Raw genomic sequence first — 19315 nt, 5'->3', positions numbered from 1 at the left:
ACAAGAAAACTACAAGAAAACTACCAGAAAACTACAAGAAAACTTTCCAATTCAACCGGACACAGCAGGAGGGTTTAACCTCTCCACGGTATGTGGGACGCTAGTGTTCCATCTGGCCAACATCCAGTGAGGTTGCAGAGCGCCAAATTCAATGACAGAAATGCTCATTATAAAAATTCAGAAAACAAAACATATTTGACATAGGTTTAAATATTAACTTCTTGTTAAACCACAGTGTCATATTTATAAAAATGCTTTTTCGGCGAAAGCCTACCTAGCCCAGAACATACCTAGCCCAGAACATAGCCCAGTTGACAAATTATTACAAACAGTAACCAGCCAAGCAGAAGCGTACAAAACTCAGAAATAGAGAGAAAATGTATCCCTTACCTTTGATGATCTTCATATGGTGGCACTCAGAAGACATTAATTTACTCAATAAATGTTCCTTTTGTTCGATGAAGTCTCTTTATATCCAAAAACCTCCGTTTTGTTAGAAGCGTTTTCTTCAGTAATCACAGGCTCAAACGCAGTCTCAAACGCAGGCTCAAACGCAGTCAAAACAATCAGACAAAAAAATCCAAATTGTATCCGTAAAGTTCATAGAAACATGTCAAATGATGTTTATATTCAATCCGCAGGTTGTTTTTTAGCCTACGTGATCTATAATATTTCAACCGGACAATAACTTTGTCAATATAAAAGGTAAACAAGAAAAGCACATGCGCCTGAAAAAACGCTGCGTCACGTTAGGGTCCACTCGTTCAGACTGGTCTTACTCCCTCATTTATAAGAATACAAGCCTGAAACGATTTCTAAAGACTGTTGACATCTAGTGGAAGGCATAGGAACTGCAAATGGAATCCTAAGTCAATGGATACTGAAATGGATATAGAAAACTACAAAACCACCAAAAAACTACTTCCTGAATGCATTTTTCTCAGGTTTTCGCCTTCTAAATCAGTTCTGTTATACTCGCAGACACCATTTTAACCGTTTTGGAAACTTTAGAGTGTTTTCTATCCACATCAACCAGTTATATAATATAACTGGGCCCGTGTAGCAGTCCATTTAATTTAACCCCTACCTTGTATACCACCCCTCCCTTGTCACAACACAACTGATTGACTCAAATGCATTATGAAGGAATGACATTTCTCAAATTAACAAGGCACATCTGTTAATTGAAATGCATTTCAGGTGACTACCTGATAGAGGAAATTATAGTTTAAATGATTAATTATGTATACATTATTGATTAGAACTATTTATTCTAATATTATTATGTTATGGTATGAAAAGTATGGGTTCTTGGTTCTTGGCTGTTACTGAAAATGTAAGCAGAACAAATTAATTGTCTGTGCCTCTCGGGCGTTTAAGGGGTGGAGATGCTATAGTTTTTCAGACAGATGAGAAATGTTTGGGTGGTGTTCCATTAGTGGAGAAAAGTATATCTTTTAGACAGTTTGGATTTTAGTTTTATGGGGGGAGTAGAAGAAGAGTTCCAGACCTAAAAACAATGGGCACTTATGAGAATCGGAGAGAGTGTGGGAAACTGATGATGTCATTTCCAGTTTATAACCTGTGGAGAAATGTGTGTACGCATTTAGTACTCTCTTGTAATAAACGCTGTTACCTTTGGCTTTTAAGACTGGTCTCAATCTACTTCATGCATAATTAATGAACTTACAACTCATTAATGAATTAGAAATTAGTGCGAATTGGTTTTGGCAATAAAACATACAGGAATTTAGAATTCTTCTATCACTACCTCATGAAGCTGGTTGAGAGAATGCCAAGAGTTTGCAAAGCTGTTGTCAAGGTAAAGGGTGGCTACTTTTTATTGTTTAATACTTTTTTTGGTTACTACATGATTCCGTATGTGTTATTTCATAGTGTTGATGTCTTCACCATTATTCAACCATGTAGAAAATAGTAAAAATAATGGAAAACGTTTGACTGATGTGGTCTTGCAGTCAGCAACCATCTTCTGGTCGACAGACTGCTCACTCTGAACAAGCAGGAGATGCTGCTCTTGCTTCTTCAGCTTGGCTGACTTAACAGCTTCTGGTCGACAGACTGCTCACTCTGAACAAGCAGGAGATGCTGCTCTTGCTTCTTCAGCTTGGCTGACTTTACAGCTTCTGGTCGATAGACTGCTCACTCTGAACCAGCAGGAGATGCTGCTCTTGCTTCTTCAGCTTGGCTGACTTAACAGCTTCTGGTCGACAGACTGCTCACTCTGAACAAGCAGGAGATGCTGCTCTTGCTTCTTCAGCTTGGCTGACTTAACAGCTTCTGGTCGACAGACTGCTCACTCTGAACAAGCAGGAGATGCTGCTCTTGCTTCTTCAGCTTGGCTGACTTAACAGCTTCTGGTCGACAGACTGCTCACTCTGAACCAGCAGGAGATGCTGCTCTTGCTTCTTCAGCTTGGCTGACTTAACAGCTTCTGGTCGACAGACTGCTCACTCTGAACCAGCAGGAGATGCTGCTCTTGCTTCTTCAGCTTGGCTGACTTAACAGCTTCTGGTTGATAGACTGCTCACTCTGAACCAGTAGGAGATGCTGCTCTTGCTTCTTCAGCTTGGCTGACTTAACAGCTTCTGGTCGACAGACTGCTCACTCTGAACCAGCAGGAGATGCTGCTCTTGCTTCTTCAGCTTGGCTGACTTAACAGCTTCTGGTCGACAGACTGCTCACTCTGAACCAGCAGGAGATGCTGCTCTTGCTTCTTCAGCTTGGCTGACTTAACAGCTTCTGGTTGATAGACTGCTCACTCTGAACCAGTAGGAGATGCTGCTCTTGCTTCGTCAGCTTGGCTGACTTAACAGCTTCTGGTTGATAGACTGCTCACTCTGAACCAGTAGGAGATGCTGCTCTTGCTTCTTCAGCTTGGCTGACTTAACAGCCTCTGGTCGACAGACTGCTCACTCTGAACCAGCAGGAGATGCTGCTCTTGCTTCTTCAGCTTGGCTGACTTAACAGCCTCTGGTCGACAGACTGCTCACTCTGAACCAGCAGGAGATGATGCTCTTGCTTCTTCAGCTTGGCTGACTTAACAGCCTCTGGTCGACAGACTGCTCACTCTGAACCAGCAGGAGATGATGCTCTTGCTTCTTCAGCTTGGCTGACTTAACAGCTTCTGGTTGATAGACTGCTCACTCTGAACCAGCAGGAGATGCTGCTCTTGCTTCTTCAGCTTGGCTGACTTAACAGCTTCTGTAAAATTGGTAGTTGTTCCTCTGTCCCTGACATCACAGGTCTGTCCTCCTGAAGGAAGACAGACCTAACTACACGTACCTCTAGAAAATACAGAAAATAATGGGAGATCAATAAAAATAGTGCCAATCATGTTGGAGGTCAATTACATAATCATTACGTGTTGTAGGGACACCACACCCCTGCTTTTGTTACATGGGATGGCAGCAGCTTTCCATCAAAGTGTTTGTGTCCTTGGTGACGTCCTGGTAACACCTATTGCATTATCCTCTGTGTAGTTGTTGATGAAGTTCACCACTCGCTGCAGGTCCTCATGCTTCAGGTGTAACCTGTGCTTGCTCGGGCCAGCTCTTTTTGATGGGAGGCATCAGACCATTCTCCTTGTATGACTGGTGAGGAGAGTCAGGCGTGTTCTACAGGTCTTTCTGATGGGAGGTATTAGACCATTATCCTTGTTTGACTGGTGGAGCAGAGTCAGGTGTGTTCTACAGGTCTTTTTGAGACGTGGCTGAACGACGAGATATAGAGCTGGCTGGGTTTTCCGTGCATCGGCAGGAGCGAGCAGCTACGTCTTGTAAGACAAGGGGCGGGGGTGTGCGTCTATTTGTCAACAACTGCTGGTGCGCGATGTCTGATATTAAAGTTTCGACGTATTTCTCGTATTTCTCGCCTGAGGTAGAGTACCTCATGATAAATTGTAGACCACACTATCTCCCAAAAGTCCTCATCTACAGTGCCTTGCGAAAGTATTCGGCCCCCTTGAACTTTGCGACCTTTTGCCACATTTCAGGCTTCAAACATAAAGATATAAAACTGTATTTTTTGTGAAGAATCAACAACAAGTGGGACACAATCATGAAGTGGAACGACATTTATTGGATATTTCAAACTTTTTAACAATTCAAAAACTGAAAAATTGGGCGTGCAAAATTATGGGAAAAAACTATTACAAAGAGAAAACCAACTGCGAACTTACCAGACAAGCTAAATGTCTTTCATGCTTGCTTTGAGGCAAGCAACACTGAAGCATACATGAGAGCACCAGCTATTCCGGACGACTGTGTGATCACGCTCTCCATAGCCAAATTGTTTTTACCCTTCTCCCCAATTGCATAATATCCAATTGGTAGTTAGTCTTGTTCCTTCGCTGCAACCTCCGTACGGACCCAGGAGAGGCGTGCGTCCTCCGAAACACGACCCCGCCAAGCCGCACTGCTTCTTGACACAATGCTCACTTAACCCAGAAGCACCAATGTGTCGAAGGAAACACTGTACGCCTGGCGACCGTGTCAGCGTGAATTGCGCCCGGCCCGCCAAAGAAGTCTCTGGAAACGCAATGGGACAAGGACAACCCGGCCGGCCAAACCCTCCCCTAAACCCGGACGACGCTGGGCCATTTGTGCACCGCTTCATTGGCCTCCCGGGCGTGGCCGGCTGCGACACAGTCTGGAATCGAACCAGGATCTGTAGTAACGCAGTTAGTGCTGCAATGCAGTACATTAGACAGCTGCGCCACTCAGGAGACCTCCACAATATTTTCTTAACTCTATATATTGAACTGCATTGTTGTTTAAGTAAGCATTTCACTGTAAGGTCTACACCTGTTGTATTCGGTGCATGTGACTAATACAATTTTATTTGAGAGTCCTAGCAATACGAACAGATTGTCACCAAATAGGATCAGTGTTAACTAGCTATCATTAGGCTATAGCTAGCAATGCAATTGGCTTTCTGAGATTGTACTCCACAGATCATACACGTACTGTTAGCTAGAGAGCCAGCCACCTAACATTAGCTAGCTAGCTAACAATTAAGCTTTAACTTACAATGAAAACAGCTTTCTGACAATATCAGAAACGTATAATATCTGAAACTGAAGCTTGACCCTTACCAGTATACATGGATAAACGTTTCACGACAGACTGCAACCCCTTTTTATGAAATAAAACATTCTGTATCGTTTCCATTTTGTTTGTACAGCTTACTTGGCCCGTTGTGTCAAGTCACTCTGGTTCACACTGAACCTTGCAATGCCATAAGAATCGTCCTCGTGGAAGTAGTCCATCACAACTTTTTCCCACGGACGTTTTGTCGATAGCGCCTGATAATTTCAGGGCAGCGATGTTATTGAGAACAGTAGCAATACATTTGTAGTTCTCCATGACTAACATTATACGTTTCGGCGGGGGGGGGGGGGTGCAGTAGAAAGGATTACGCATAACGAGCAGCTCATTTTATAGACAGAAGACGCTACACGGCAGACCAATCCGAAACTCATCTCTCTGCATGTCCAGCCCATTCATTATCTCAGCCAATCATGGGTAGCGCGAAGGTTTCTGACTTTTTCTGTGGCATTGTAATATCAACAACTTTATACGTATATACAAGTTTTGTTATTGATGCACATGCAAGTTAAAATGTTCCAGAAGGCATTTCTGCCAAAAAGACGCATTTTGATACAACAAAAATGAATACACGTTCAAATAACCTGCGAAGTCGTGACTTGCAACATACTGTACGCCTAATTTCCTGAAACAAGTCGCATATGTGTTTGTCCCATCTAGCTATCTTAAGATGAATGCAACCAACTGTGATATGTAGTTGTCTCACCTAGTTATCTTAAGATGAATGCACTAACTGAGATGTGGTTGTCCCACCTAGCTACAGTATCTTAAGGTAGCTAACTAAGTGAGATGCGGTTGTCCCACCTAGCTACAGTATCTTAAGGTAGCTAACTAACTGTGAGTGGCTCTGGATAAGAGTGTCTGCTATAAATGACTCAAATGTCCATTGATTTTCTAGACCTATATTTCTGTGTGTGTGTGCATATCATCATACCAGAGTGTATATGTCAATCAAGCCATGAACTTTCTCAACATTTAGTCTATTGGCCGTCCCATCTACCCTTGATGATTAAAGTTGTTTTTAATTGCTTGTTTTATGTTGTTGCTTTGAGAGTTCAATATATTAGTATTAATAGTAGTATTATTAATAGCATTATCAATAGTATTAGCAATAGTATTATTAGTATTATTAGTATTATTATTAATATTATTAGTATTATTATTAGTAGTACTGGTATTATTAATACCATTATCAATAGTATTATTAATAGTATTATTATAATTATTAGTAGTAGTAGTATTATTACTAGTATTATTATTATAATTATTATAATTATTATTAATATTATTACTAGTAGTATTAATATTATTATATATATTATTATTAGTATTATTAGTAGTAGTGGTATTATTAATATCATTATTATTAATAATATTATTATTATTTATATTATTATTGCTAGTATTATTTATAATTATTAGCAGGAGTATTTATACTTATTAACAGTATTTATTATTATTAACAGTATTATTATTATATATTATTATTATTAATACTATTTTAAATATTTATTTTATTATTGATAGTATTATGTAATATTATTATTAATTAGATTGTTATTGTTAATAGTATTATTTATTGTCAATAGTATTATTATTATTTATTCATTTTTTTAGTATTATTACTATTGATAATATTATAACAGTATTATGTATTCATATTAATAGTATTATTATTGTTAATAGTGTTATCCATTATTGTTAATAGTATTATTTATTATTGTTGTTAATAGTATTATTTATTATTGTAAATAGTGTTATCCATTATTGTTAATAGTATTATTTATTATTGTTAATAGTATTATTTATTATTGTTGTTAATAGTATTATTTATTATTGTTAATAGTATTATGTATTATTGTTAATAGTATTATTTATTATTGTTGTTAATAGTATTATTTATTATTGTAAATAGTGTTATCCATTATTGTTAATAGTATTATTTATTATTGTTGTTAATAGTATTATTTATTATTGTTGTTAATAGTATTATGTATTATTGTTAATAGTATTATTTATTATTGTTGTTAATAGTATTATTTATTATTGTAAATAGTGTTATCCATTATTGTTAATAGTATTATTTATTATTGTTAATAGTATTATTTATTATTGTTGTTAATAGTATTATTTATTATTGTTGTTAATAGTATTATTTATTATTGTTAATAGTATTATTTATTATTGTTGTTAATAGTATTATTTATTATTGTTAATAGTATTATTTATTATTGTTAATAGTATTATTTATTATTGTTAATAGTATTATTTATTATTGTTAATAGTATGTATTATTATTGTTAATAGTATTATTTATTATTGTTAATAGTATTATATTATTATTGTTAATAGTATTATATTATTATTGTTAATAGTATTATTTATTATTGTTAATAGTATTATTTATTATTGTTAATAGTATTATTTATTATTGTTAATAGTATGTATTATTATTGTTAATAGTGTATATTATTGTAAATAGTGTTATGTATTATTGTTAATAGTATATATTATTATTGTTAATAGTATATATTATTATTGTTGTTAATAGTATTATTTATTATTGTTAATAGTATTATTTATTATTGTTAATAGTATTATTTATTATTGTTAATAGTATTATTTATTATTGTTAATAGTATTATTTATTATTGTTAATAGTGTATATTATTGTAAATAGTGTTATGTATTATTGTTAATAGTATATATTATTATTGTTAATAGTATATATTATTATTGTTGTTAATAGTATTATTTATTATTGTTAATAGTATTATTTATTATTGTTAATAGTATTATTTATTATTGTTAATAGTATATATTATTATTGTTAATAGTATATATTATTATTGTTAATAGTATTATTTATTATTGTTAATAGTATTATTTATTATTGTTAATAGTATTATTATTGTTGTTAATAGTATATATTATTGTTGTTAATATTATTATTATTATTGTTATTGTGTACATATCATCCTCACTGGTCAGGCAGAAAAAAGGAGCCTTGTCGCTGTTCTTTAATGAGTTGCGACGGTATGTGTGTACAGTGTGTATGTGTGTGTAAATGTGTTGTCACTGTCCCCCCCCGGTCAGGTCGAATAAAGAAGGAGCGAGCTGCCCTGTCCAGGATCTCAGACGAGTCCTTAGAACAGATCCCTGAGGAGGAAGAGGAGGAGCTTCCCGTGTTCAAGGAGCTACCGGGCGCCAAGGGGACAGACGACGCTGTGCTGCCGTTAACGGGTGGTACCGGAGGAGAGTCACGGAGAGGAGAGTCCACCGGAGAGCTCAACAGCCAACTGGCCAACGGAGGCACTGCCCTGCCCAAAGGACGTGTCTATGGTCAGTCCCATGATAAATGGTCATCTACAGGTAACTGCCAGAATAAAGGAAACACCAACATAAAGGGTCTTAATAGGGCCACCACGAGCTGCCAGAACAGCTTTAATGTGCTTAGGCATAGCTTCTACAAGTGTCTGGAACTCTATTGGAGGGATGTGACACCATTCTTCCATGAGCCATTCCGTAATTTGGTGATTTGTTGATAGTGGTGGAAAACACTGTCTCAGGCGCAGCTCCAGAATCTCCCATAAGTGTTCAGTTGGGTTGAGATCTGGTGACTGACAGACACACACACCCTTTAAACCCCCTAGGCTCATTTGAGACCCCTCTTTTCAAAGTCACTGAGATCTCTTCTTCTAGCCATGATAGCCAAAATAATCGGCAACTGGGCATTTTTATACATGACCCTAAGCATGATGGGATGTTTTAATTGGTTAATTAACTCCGGAACCACACCTGTGTGAAAACACCTGCTTTCAAAATACTATAATATCCCTCATTTACTGAAGTGTTTCCTTTATTCTGGCAGTTACCTGTACATATGTTACTTCTATGTGTTATATGCCCATATATGGTTGTATATATATATATCAACACATACTGTAATTACATACAAGTACATACAGTGGGGTTTGAAATGATTGACACCCTTGATAAAGACGAGTAAAAATGGACTATATAAAATAAATAATTCAAATATTGACATACTTTTGGGAAGGTAGTGTATGTGGGCACCTGCTCTTCGAACATCTCATTCTAAAATCATCGGATTAATATGGAGTTGGTCCCCCCCTTTGCTGCTATAACAGCCTCCTCTCTTCTGGGAAGGCTTTCCACTAGTTGTTGGAACATTGCTGCTATAACAGCCCTCCACTCTTCTGGGAAGGCTTTCTATTAGATGTTGGAACATTGCTGCTATAACAGCCTCCACTCTTCTGGGAAGGCTTTCCACTAGTTGTTGGAACATTGCTGCTATAACAGCCCTCCACTCTTCTGGGAAGGCTTTCCACTAGATGTTGTAACATTGCTGCTATAACAGCCTCCACTCTTCTGGGAAGGCTTTCCACTAGTTGTAGGAACATTGCTGCTATAAGAGCCTCCACTCTTCTGGGAAGGCTTTCCACTAGATGTTGGAACATTGCTGCTATAACAGCCTCCACTCTTCTGGGAAGGCTTTCCATTAGATGTTGGAACATTGATGCTATAACAGCCTCCACTCTTCTGGGAAGGCTTTCCACTAGATGTTGGAACATTGCTGCTATAACAGCCTCCACTCTTCTGGGAAGCCTTTCCACTAGATGTTGGAACATTGCTGCTATAACAGCCTCCACTCTTCTGGGAAGGCTTTCCACTAGATGTTGGAACATTGATGCTATAACAGCCTCCACTCTTCTGGGAAGGCTTTCCACTAGATGTTGGAACATTGATGCTATAAGAGCCTCCACTCTTCTGGGAAGGCTTTCCTCTAGATGTTGGAACATTGCTGCGGGGACTTGCTTCCACTCAGGCACAAGAGCATTAGGGAGGTCGGGCGATAAGGCCTGGCTCGCAGTCGGTGTTCCAATTCATCCTAAAGGTGTTCAATGGGGTTGAGGTCAGGGCTCTGTGCATGGCTGTGCAGGCCAGTATGCGTTTGTACTTGCCTGTCAAATCTTTACAGCTCTGAAGTTCGCAAGCATTGTTATTCAATTCAAAGTGGTGGCTAGATATTTCAACTCTGTATATGGCAAACATTAATTTCTCATTGAAGATGTTTAAGGCTGCTTTGAGCCACAGCTCGTTCTAGCTATGTTAACAGTCTAATCACATCACATTATTGTGTTGGCGAGACGGTATGGTATCGAGAATCCTCATCACCAAGTGAAGAATCCTGTAGTGGTTGTCGTTTAATGTGAAGGATTATGAAAGTCCCACCTCTGGGAAAGGAGATTAGCTAGCTACTCTAGCTTCACAACCAAGAGGATACAAAGAGGAACAGTTTAGGTAAGTGTCCTTTTTGTCTTGTAATTTCACATTTAGTAGGTGCATTGAAACAATTGCCCTAGCATGATTCTATAATTTCTAGCACAGCCATCTAGCTAGCTAGCAAGCTATATAAATGTTACGTCATGGTTACAACAGCGAATGATTCCAATCCTACAGGGAACAGTACCAGAGACTGTCAGGTTAGAAGTTTAAACCAGTTATTTTATTAACAGAAATGCACCCCTCCCTTTTCCCCTCAGAACTGCCTCAATTCGTCGGGCCATGGACTCTACAAGGTGTCGAAAGCGTTCCACAGGGATGCTGGCCCATTTTGACTCCAATGCTTCAAGTTGTGTGGATGTCCTTTGGGTGTTGGACCATTCTTGATACACACGAGAAACTGTTGGGTGTGAAAAACCCAGCAGCGTTGCAGTTCTTTACACAATCCGGTGTGCCTGGTACCTACTACCATCCCCCGTTCAAAGGCACTTACATCTTTTGCCCATTCACCCTGTGTCTGAATGGCACACGTACACAATCCATGTCTCAATTGTCTCGAGGCTTAAAAATCCTTCTCTAAGCTGTCTCCTCTCCTTCATCTACACTGATTGAAGTGGATTTAACATCAATAAGGGATCATAGCTTTCACCTGGTCTGTCTGTCATGGAAAGAGCAGGTGTTCATAATGTTTTGTGCACTCAGTTAATATGATAATATTGTAGTATTAGTATAGTATTTCTATGTAATATATAATATAAGTGTTGTATTGCTCACCCCCCTCCTCCTCTCCTCAGGACGAACCCACTCCATGACCAACGGTACTCTGTCCATGTCCAAGTCCCCACTGTCCAACGGCAGCTTCACCTTCGGTGGGGAACACATCCGCAGCGACGGCCAGGTGTACCACACGGTTCACAAGGATTCTGGTCTCTACAAAGACCTGCTCCACAAGATCCACCTGGGACGATTGGAGGACGACAACTCCGCCCCAACGCCAGACAACAACTACCGCCTGCTGCGTCGCAACAACAGTTACACCTGCTACACGGCCGCCATCTGTGGCATGCCGGTCCAGCCGCTGCTCCGTTCCGAGTCCCGCGAGGCCCGAGAGGCCCGAGAGGACAGCGAGAAGCTGGTGGGGGAAGGGGAGAGGTCGGGGAGCGTGTCCTTTACCAAGAAGAGAGTTCGCTATGATAGTTACTCGTCGTACTGTAACGCCGTGGCAGAGGCCGAGATCGAGGCGGAGGAGGGCGGCGTGGAGATGAAGCTGGCGTCTGACCTGGGGGGCGAGGAGGCGGGGGCGCCGGGTGCTCCTGTCCCGCTGGATGACTCCGCAGAAGAGGATGAAGGGGATAAGGACAAACCGACCGTCTACCTGCTCTTCCACTTCCTGCAGATCCTTACTGCATGCTTCGGATCTTTTGCTCACGGAGGCAATGACGTCAGGTGACTAGGATTTCTAAATTCCTCAAACTTTCCCGAAAGTTGCCAGGTGTTCCAGAAATCCGTTTTTTTTCCTACAGAATTTTCAGAGTTTCCAGAATTTTCCAACCCTACAGCTGACTACCAGTCAACACAACACAATTACTATTCCATGTGTTCACACAACTACAACCTTTGCTAACATTCACCTCATTTGCCATATAATCCAATAGACTAGTGTCAAACAGAAAGGGAAACGACCTGACACCGACTTCCCTCTCAAACAGAAAGGAAGCTACCTGACACAGACTTCCCTCTCAAACAGAAAGGAAGCTACCTGACACAGACTTCCCTCTCAAACAGAAAGGAAGCTACCTGACACCGACTTCCCTCTCAAACAGAAAGGAAGCTACCTAAGACCGACTTCCCTCTCAAACAGAAGGGAAACTACCTGACCCCGACTTCCCTCTCAAACAGAAAGGAAGCTACCTGACACAGACTTCCCTCTCAAACAGAAAGGAAGCTGCCTGACCCCGACTTCACTCTCAAACAGAAAGGAAGCTACCTGACCCCGACTTCACTCTCAAACAGAAAGGAAGCTGCCTGACCCCGACTTCACTCTCAAACAGAAAGGAAACTACCTGACCCGACTTCCCTCTCAAACAGAAAGGAAACTACCTAACACCGACTTCCCTCTCAAACAGAAAGGAAGCTACCTGACCCCGACTTCCCTCTCAAACAGAAAGGAAACTACCTGACCCGACTTCCCTCTCAAACAGAAAGGAAACTACCTAACACCGACTTCCCTCTCAAACAGAAAGGAAACTACCTGACACAGACTTCCCTCTCAAACAGAAAGGAAACTACCTAACACCGACTTCCCTCTCAAACAGAAAGGAAACTACCTGACCCGACTTCCCTCTCAAACAGAAAGGAAACTACCTAACACCGACTTCCCTCTCAAACAGAAAGGAAAACGACTACCTCTCCCACTGCAAACTGCCATATCATTTTATTCACAAAACTATAAGTTCTAATGAGTTATTCATAAATCTGTCCTTCTATATCCTCTACCCCCCCCCCAACCCCTGGCAGTAACGCCATTGGCCCGTTGGTGGCGCTGTGGATGATCTATGAACAAGGCGGGGTGATGCAGGACGCCGCCACCCCCATCTGGTTGCTGTTCTACGGGGGCGTTGGAATCTGTTGCGGCCTCTGGGTGTGGGGGCGCCGGGTGATCCAAACCATGGGGAAGGACCTCACCCCCATCACACCTTCCAGGTGAGAGAAGGAACGTGCGGGGGGGAAGTGGGATGGGGTGGGGAGTTGGATGTGGCTGGCTGGGTGGCTGGCTGGCTAGCTGGCTGGCTGGCTGGCTGGCTGGCTGGCTGGCTGGCTGGCTGGAAGGATGACATGCATTTGAATACACACGCACACAGCATTCACATACAGTTCAACATAACACAACTACTAATTACATCACAGAAAAATCACAGATGAGTTGTCAAATACACTCACTTATACACTGAATCATGTACTCACTCATATACTGAATCATATACTCACTCATACACTGAATCATATACTCACTCATACACTGAATCATATACTCACTCATACACTGATTCATATACTCACTCATACACTGAATCATATAGTCACTCATACACTGAATCATATACTCACTCATACACTGATTCATATACTCATACACTGAATCATATACTCACTCATACACTGAATCATATAGTCACTCATACACTGATTCATATACTCACTCATACACTGAATAATATAGTCACTCATACACTGAATCATATACTCACTCATAGACTGAATCATATAGTCACTCATACACTGAATCATATAGTCACTCATACACTGAATCATATAGTCACTCATACACTGATTCATATACTCACTCATACACTGAATCATATACTCACTCATACACTGAATCATATAGTCACTCATACACTGAATCATATACTCACTCATACACTGAATCATATACTCACTCATACACTGAATCATATACTCACTCATATATCCACTGAACAAAAATATAAATGCAGCATGCAACCATTTACAAGATGTTACTGAGTTACAGCTCATATATGAAATCAGTCAATTGAAATAGATTCATTAGGTCCTAATCTATGGATTTATGACTGAGAATACAGATATGAATCTGTTGGTCACAAAAAAAGTAGGGGTGTGGATTATTTTTTTTAAAGTCAGTATCTGGGTGTGACCATTTGCCTCATGCAGCGCGACACATCTCCTTCACATAGAGTTGATCAGGCTGTTGATTGTGGCCTGTGGAATGTTGTCCCACTCCTCTTCAATAACTGTGTGAAGTTACTGGATATTGGCGGGAACTGGAATACGCTGTCGTACACGTCGATCCAGAGCATCCCAAACATGCTCAATGGGTGACACGTCTGGTGAGTATACAGGCCATGGAAAGAACTGGGACATTTTCAGCTTCCAGGAATTGTGTACAGATCCTTGCGACATGGGGCCGTGCATTATCATGCTGAAACATGAGGTGATGGAAGATGAATGGGGCGACAATGGGCCTCAGGATCTCCTCACGGTATCTCTGTGCATTATCATGCTGAAACATGAGGTGATGGAAGATGAATGGGGCGACAATGGGCCTCAGGATCTCCTCACGGTATCTCTGTGCATTATCATGCTGAAACATGAAGTGATGGAAGATGAATGGGGCGACAATGGGCCTCAGGATCTCCTCACGGTATCTCTGTGCATTATCATGCTGAAACATGAAGTGATGGAAGATGAATGGGGCGACAATGGGCCTCAGGATCTCCTCACGGTATCTCTGTGCATTATCATGCTGAAACATGAGGTGATGGAAGATGAATGGGGCGACAATGGGCCTCAGGATCTCCTCACGGTATCTCTGTGCATTATCATGCTGAAACATGAGGTGATGGAAGATGAATGGGGCGACAATGGGCCTCAGAATCTCCTCACGGTGCATTCAAATTGCCATCGATAAAATGCAACAGTGTTCGTTGTCCGTAGCTTATGCCTTCCCCATACCGTAACCACAACACCACCATGCTCGTCCACATGACGCCACGTCTGCCATCTGCCCGGTACAGTTGAAAACGGCATTCATCCGTGAAGACCACACTTCTCCAGCGAGGCCAGTGAGCATTTCCCCACTGAAGTCGGTTACGACGCTGAACTGCAGTCAGGTCATGACCCCGGTGAAGACGGTCAGGACGCAGATGAGCGCTCCCTGAGGCGGTTTCTGACAGTTTGTGCAGACATTCTTTGGTCATCAACTGTCTGGGTGTCTGGTCTCAGACGATCCCGCAGGTGAAGAAGCTGGATGTGGAGGTCCTGGGCTGGTGTGGTTACATGTGGTCTGCGGTTGTGGAGGTCCTGGGCTGGTGTGGTTACATGTGGTCTGCGGTTGTGGAGGTCCTGGGCTGGTGTGGTTACATGTGGTCTGCGGTTGTGGAGGTCCTGGGCTGGTGTGGTTACATGTGGTCTGCGGTTGTAGAGGTCCTGGGCTGGTGTGGTTACATGTGGTCTGCGGTTGTAGAGGTCCTGGGCTGGTGTGGTTACATGTGGTCTGCGGTTGTAGAGGTCCTGGGCTGGTGTGGTTACATGTGGTCTGCGGTTGTGGAGGTCCTGGGCTGGCGTGGTTACATGTGGTCTGCGGTTGTAGAGGTCCTGGGCTGGTGTGGTTACATGTGGTCTGCGGTTGTGGAGGTCCTGGGCTGGTGTGGTTACATGTGGTCTGCGGTTGTGGAGGTCCTGGGCTGGTGTGGTTACATGTGGTCTGCGGTTGTAGAGGTCCTGGGCTGGTGTGGTTACATGTGGTCTGCGGTTGTGGAGGTCCAGGGCTGGCGTGGTTACATGTGGTCTGCGGTTGTGGAGGTCCTGGGCTGGCGTGGTAACATGTGGTCTGCGGTTGTGGAGGTCCTGGGCTGGCGTGGTTACATGTGGTCTGTAGTTGTGGAGGTCCTGGGCTGGCGTGGTTACATGTGGTCTGCGGTTGTGGAGGTCCTGGGCTGGTGTGGTTACACGTGGTCTGCGGTTGTGGAGGTCCTGGGCTGGTGTGGTTACATGTGGTCTGCGGTTGTGGAGGTCCTGGGCTGGCGTGGTTACACGTGGTCTGCGGTTGTGGAGGTCCTGGGCTGGTGTGGTTACATGTGGTCTGCGGTTGTAGAGGTCCTGGGCTGGTGTGGTTACACGTGGTCTGCGGTTGTAGAGGTCCTGGGCTGGTGTGGTTACACGTGGTCTGCGGTTGTGGAGGTCCTGGGCTGGTGTGGTTACATGTGGTCTGCGGTTGTGGAGGTCCTGGGCTGGCGTGGTTACATGTGGTCTGTAGTTGTGGAGGTCCTGGGCTGGCGTGGTTACATGTGGTCTGCGGTTGTGGAGGTCCTGGGCTGGCGTGGTAACATGTGGTCTGCGGTTGTGGAGGTCCTGGGCTGGCGTGGTAACATGTGGTCTGCGGTTGTGGAGGTCCTGGGCTGGCGTGGTAACATGTGGTCTGCGGTTGTGGAGGTCCTGGGCTGGCGTGGTAACATGTGGTCTGCGGTTGTAGAGGTCCTGGGCTGGCGTGGTAACATGTGGTCTGCGGTTGTGGAGGTCCTGGGCTGGCGTGGTAACATGTGGTCTGCGGTTGTGGAGGTCCTGGGCTGGTGTGGTAACATGTGGTCTGCGGTTGTGGAGGTCCTGGGCTGGCGTGGTAACATGTGGTCTGCGGTTGTGGAGGTCCTGGGCTGGTGTGGTAACATGTGGTCTGCGGTTGTGAGGCCGGTTGGAAGTACTGCAAAATTCTCAAAAAAGATTTTGGAGCCGGCTTATGTTAGAGAAATGAACATGAAATTCTCTGGCAACAGCTCTGGTGGACATTCCTGAAGTCAGAATGCCAATTTGCACGCTCCCTCAAAACTTGAGACATCTGTGGCATTGTGTTGTGTGACAAAAATGCACATTTTAGAGTGGCCTTTTATTGTCCCCAACACGAGGTGCCCCTGTGTAATGATCATGCTGTTTAATCAGCTTCTTGATATGTCGCACCTGTCAGGTAGATGGATTATCATGGCAGGGTAGAATTGCTCACTAACAGGGATGGAAACAAATTTGTGCACAAAATTTGAGAACATTTCTGGGATCTTTTATTTCAGCTCTTGAAACATGGGATCATCACTTTATGTGTTGCGTTTATATTTCGGTTCAGTAAACATGCGCACAGTTGAATACATTAAAAGGCTCACAGCTTTACACTTTACTGTTGCTTGTTGCCTGCCTGCCTGTCTGTATGTCTGTATCTGCATGATGAAATCTGCATGGGCCCTTTCTCCTGAACTGAACCATTCATACACCCCTGTAGGACCACTAGAAGCTACTCCTCAACAAGGCTAGAACCCTTCTCTGCTCTAATCTTCCTTGATCCTCACTAGAACCTTTCTCTGCTCTAAAACCCTTTAGATCCTTCATAGAACCGTTCTGAGTGAATTATCCTAGTTATGCTTCTTAGAACCTGGTACTACCCTTCTTAGAACCTTGAAACTGCACCCTACACCCCTCACTAGAACCCTGCTTCTTAGAATCCTATACCCCTCACTAGGACCCTACCCCCCTAACTAGAACACTGCTTCTTAGAACCCTATCCACCTCACTAGAACCCTATCCATCTCACTAGAACATTTTTCCCTAGAATCCTATCCACCTCACTAGAACCCTGCTTCTTAGAATCATATCCACCTCACTAGAACCCTGCTTCTTTAAACCCAATCCTCCTCACTAGAACCCTGCTTCTTAGAACCCTATCCACCTCACTAGAATCCTGATTCTTAGAACCTTATCCACCTCACTAGAATCATGCTTCTTATAACCCAAACCTCCTCACTAGATCCCTGCTTCTTAGAACCCTATCCACCTCACTAGAACCCTGCTTCCTAGAACCCTATCCATCTCACTAGAACATTTCCCCTAGAATCCTATCCACCTCACTAGAACCCTGCTTCCTAGAACCCTATCCCCCTAACTAGAACACTGCTTCTTAGAATCCTATCCACCTCACTAGAACCCTCCTTCCTAGAACCCTATCCCCCTAACTAGAACACTGCTTCTTAGAACCCTATCCACCTCACTAGAATCATGCTTCTTAGAACCCTATCCACCTCACGAGAACCCTGCTTCTTATAACCCAAACCTCCTCACAGGTTCCCTGCTTCTTCGAACCCTATCCACCTCACTAGAACCCTGCTTCCTAGAACCCATTTCCACCTCACTCGAATCCTGTTCTTAGAACCCTATCCATCTCACTGGAATCTCATCCAGAATTCTCTGTAGTGTGTCACTTCCTCTTCTAACCCAGCAACCTAAAGCAGGCCAAGCACAGCGGACGTCATGTTAACGTTACTTTGACCCACAGGCAGGCAGCCAGCAACATGATGCAGCTTTAGCACAGCAGAGCTCAAACACACACCTAGCAGAGTGGAGCCGGACTGATTTATCCCTTTGTGTTATTGCCTAAAGGAGCTGGAGAGGAACGAGAGCACTCAGGAGCCTGAGGGCTCCATCTCTCCCTGCCTCTTTCGCTCCCTCGCAGTGTCTGTCTCCTCTTTCTCTCTCTCTTTCTCTCTCTATCTCTCTGTTCTCTTTCTCCTCTCTTTCCCCTCTCCTAACCCTTTCCATCGCACTAGAGCACTGCTTCTTAGAAGCCTATCCACCTCACTAGAACAATGTCTCTTAGAACCCTACCGTCTCCTTCTGCCTATCCTTCTCCATGACTTACCCTCTCCTTCCCCTTTCCTTCCCCTTTCCTCCTCCTCTCTTTCCTCTCTCCTTCTCCTCTTTCCCCTTTCCTTCCCCTCTCCTCTCCTTCTCTCTTTCCTCTCTCCTCCTCCTCTCCTTCTCCTCTCTTTCCCCTCTCCTTCTCCTCTCCTCTCCTTCTCCTTTCTTTCCCCTCTCCTCCTCTCCTTCTCTCTTTCCTCTCTCCTCCTCCTTCTTTCCCTCTCCTTCTCCTCTCCTCTCCTCCTTTCTTTCCCCTCTCCTCCTCTCTTTCCTCTCTCCTCCTCCTCCCTTTCCCTCTCCTTCTCCTCTCCTTCTCTCTTTCCTCTCTCCTCCTCCTCTCCTTCTCCCCTCTTTCCCCTCTCCGTCCTCTCTCACACCATTCTCTTCCATCAGAGACAAGCTTTTCTTCTAGGGATAAAGGGCCGTTTGAGCTGTGATTCTCGAAGTCTCCAAAGACTCTCCTTCCCGAGTAGCCATTACCATCATTTTTCCTCATCACTGTGTGTATTTCAACTTGAAATAATCTGAGAATCACAACCCTACCCCCCAACTGTAGGACATACAACCCCCCCCAACTGTAGGACACACAACCCCCCCCCAACTGTAGGACACACAACCCCCACCCCCAACTGTAGGACACACAACCCCCCCAACTGTAGGACACACAA

General features: G+C 43.1%; 1 pseudogene; it reads left to right on the top strand.

Moving 5' to 3' along the window:
- The window catches only part of LOC124033430, a 64538-nt pseudogene that overhangs the window by 39171 nt on the left and 6052 nt on the right, over nucleotides 1–19315 (top strand).

Source organism: Oncorhynchus gorbuscha, linkage group LG04, assembly GCF_021184085.1.
Source record: "Oncorhynchus gorbuscha isolate QuinsamMale2020 ecotype Even-year linkage group LG04, OgorEven_v1.0, whole genome shotgun sequence".
NCBI lineage: Eukaryota > Metazoa > Chordata > Actinopteri > Salmoniformes > Salmonidae > Oncorhynchus > Oncorhynchus gorbuscha.
This window is presented reverse-complemented; position numbering and strand designations above follow the sequence as displayed.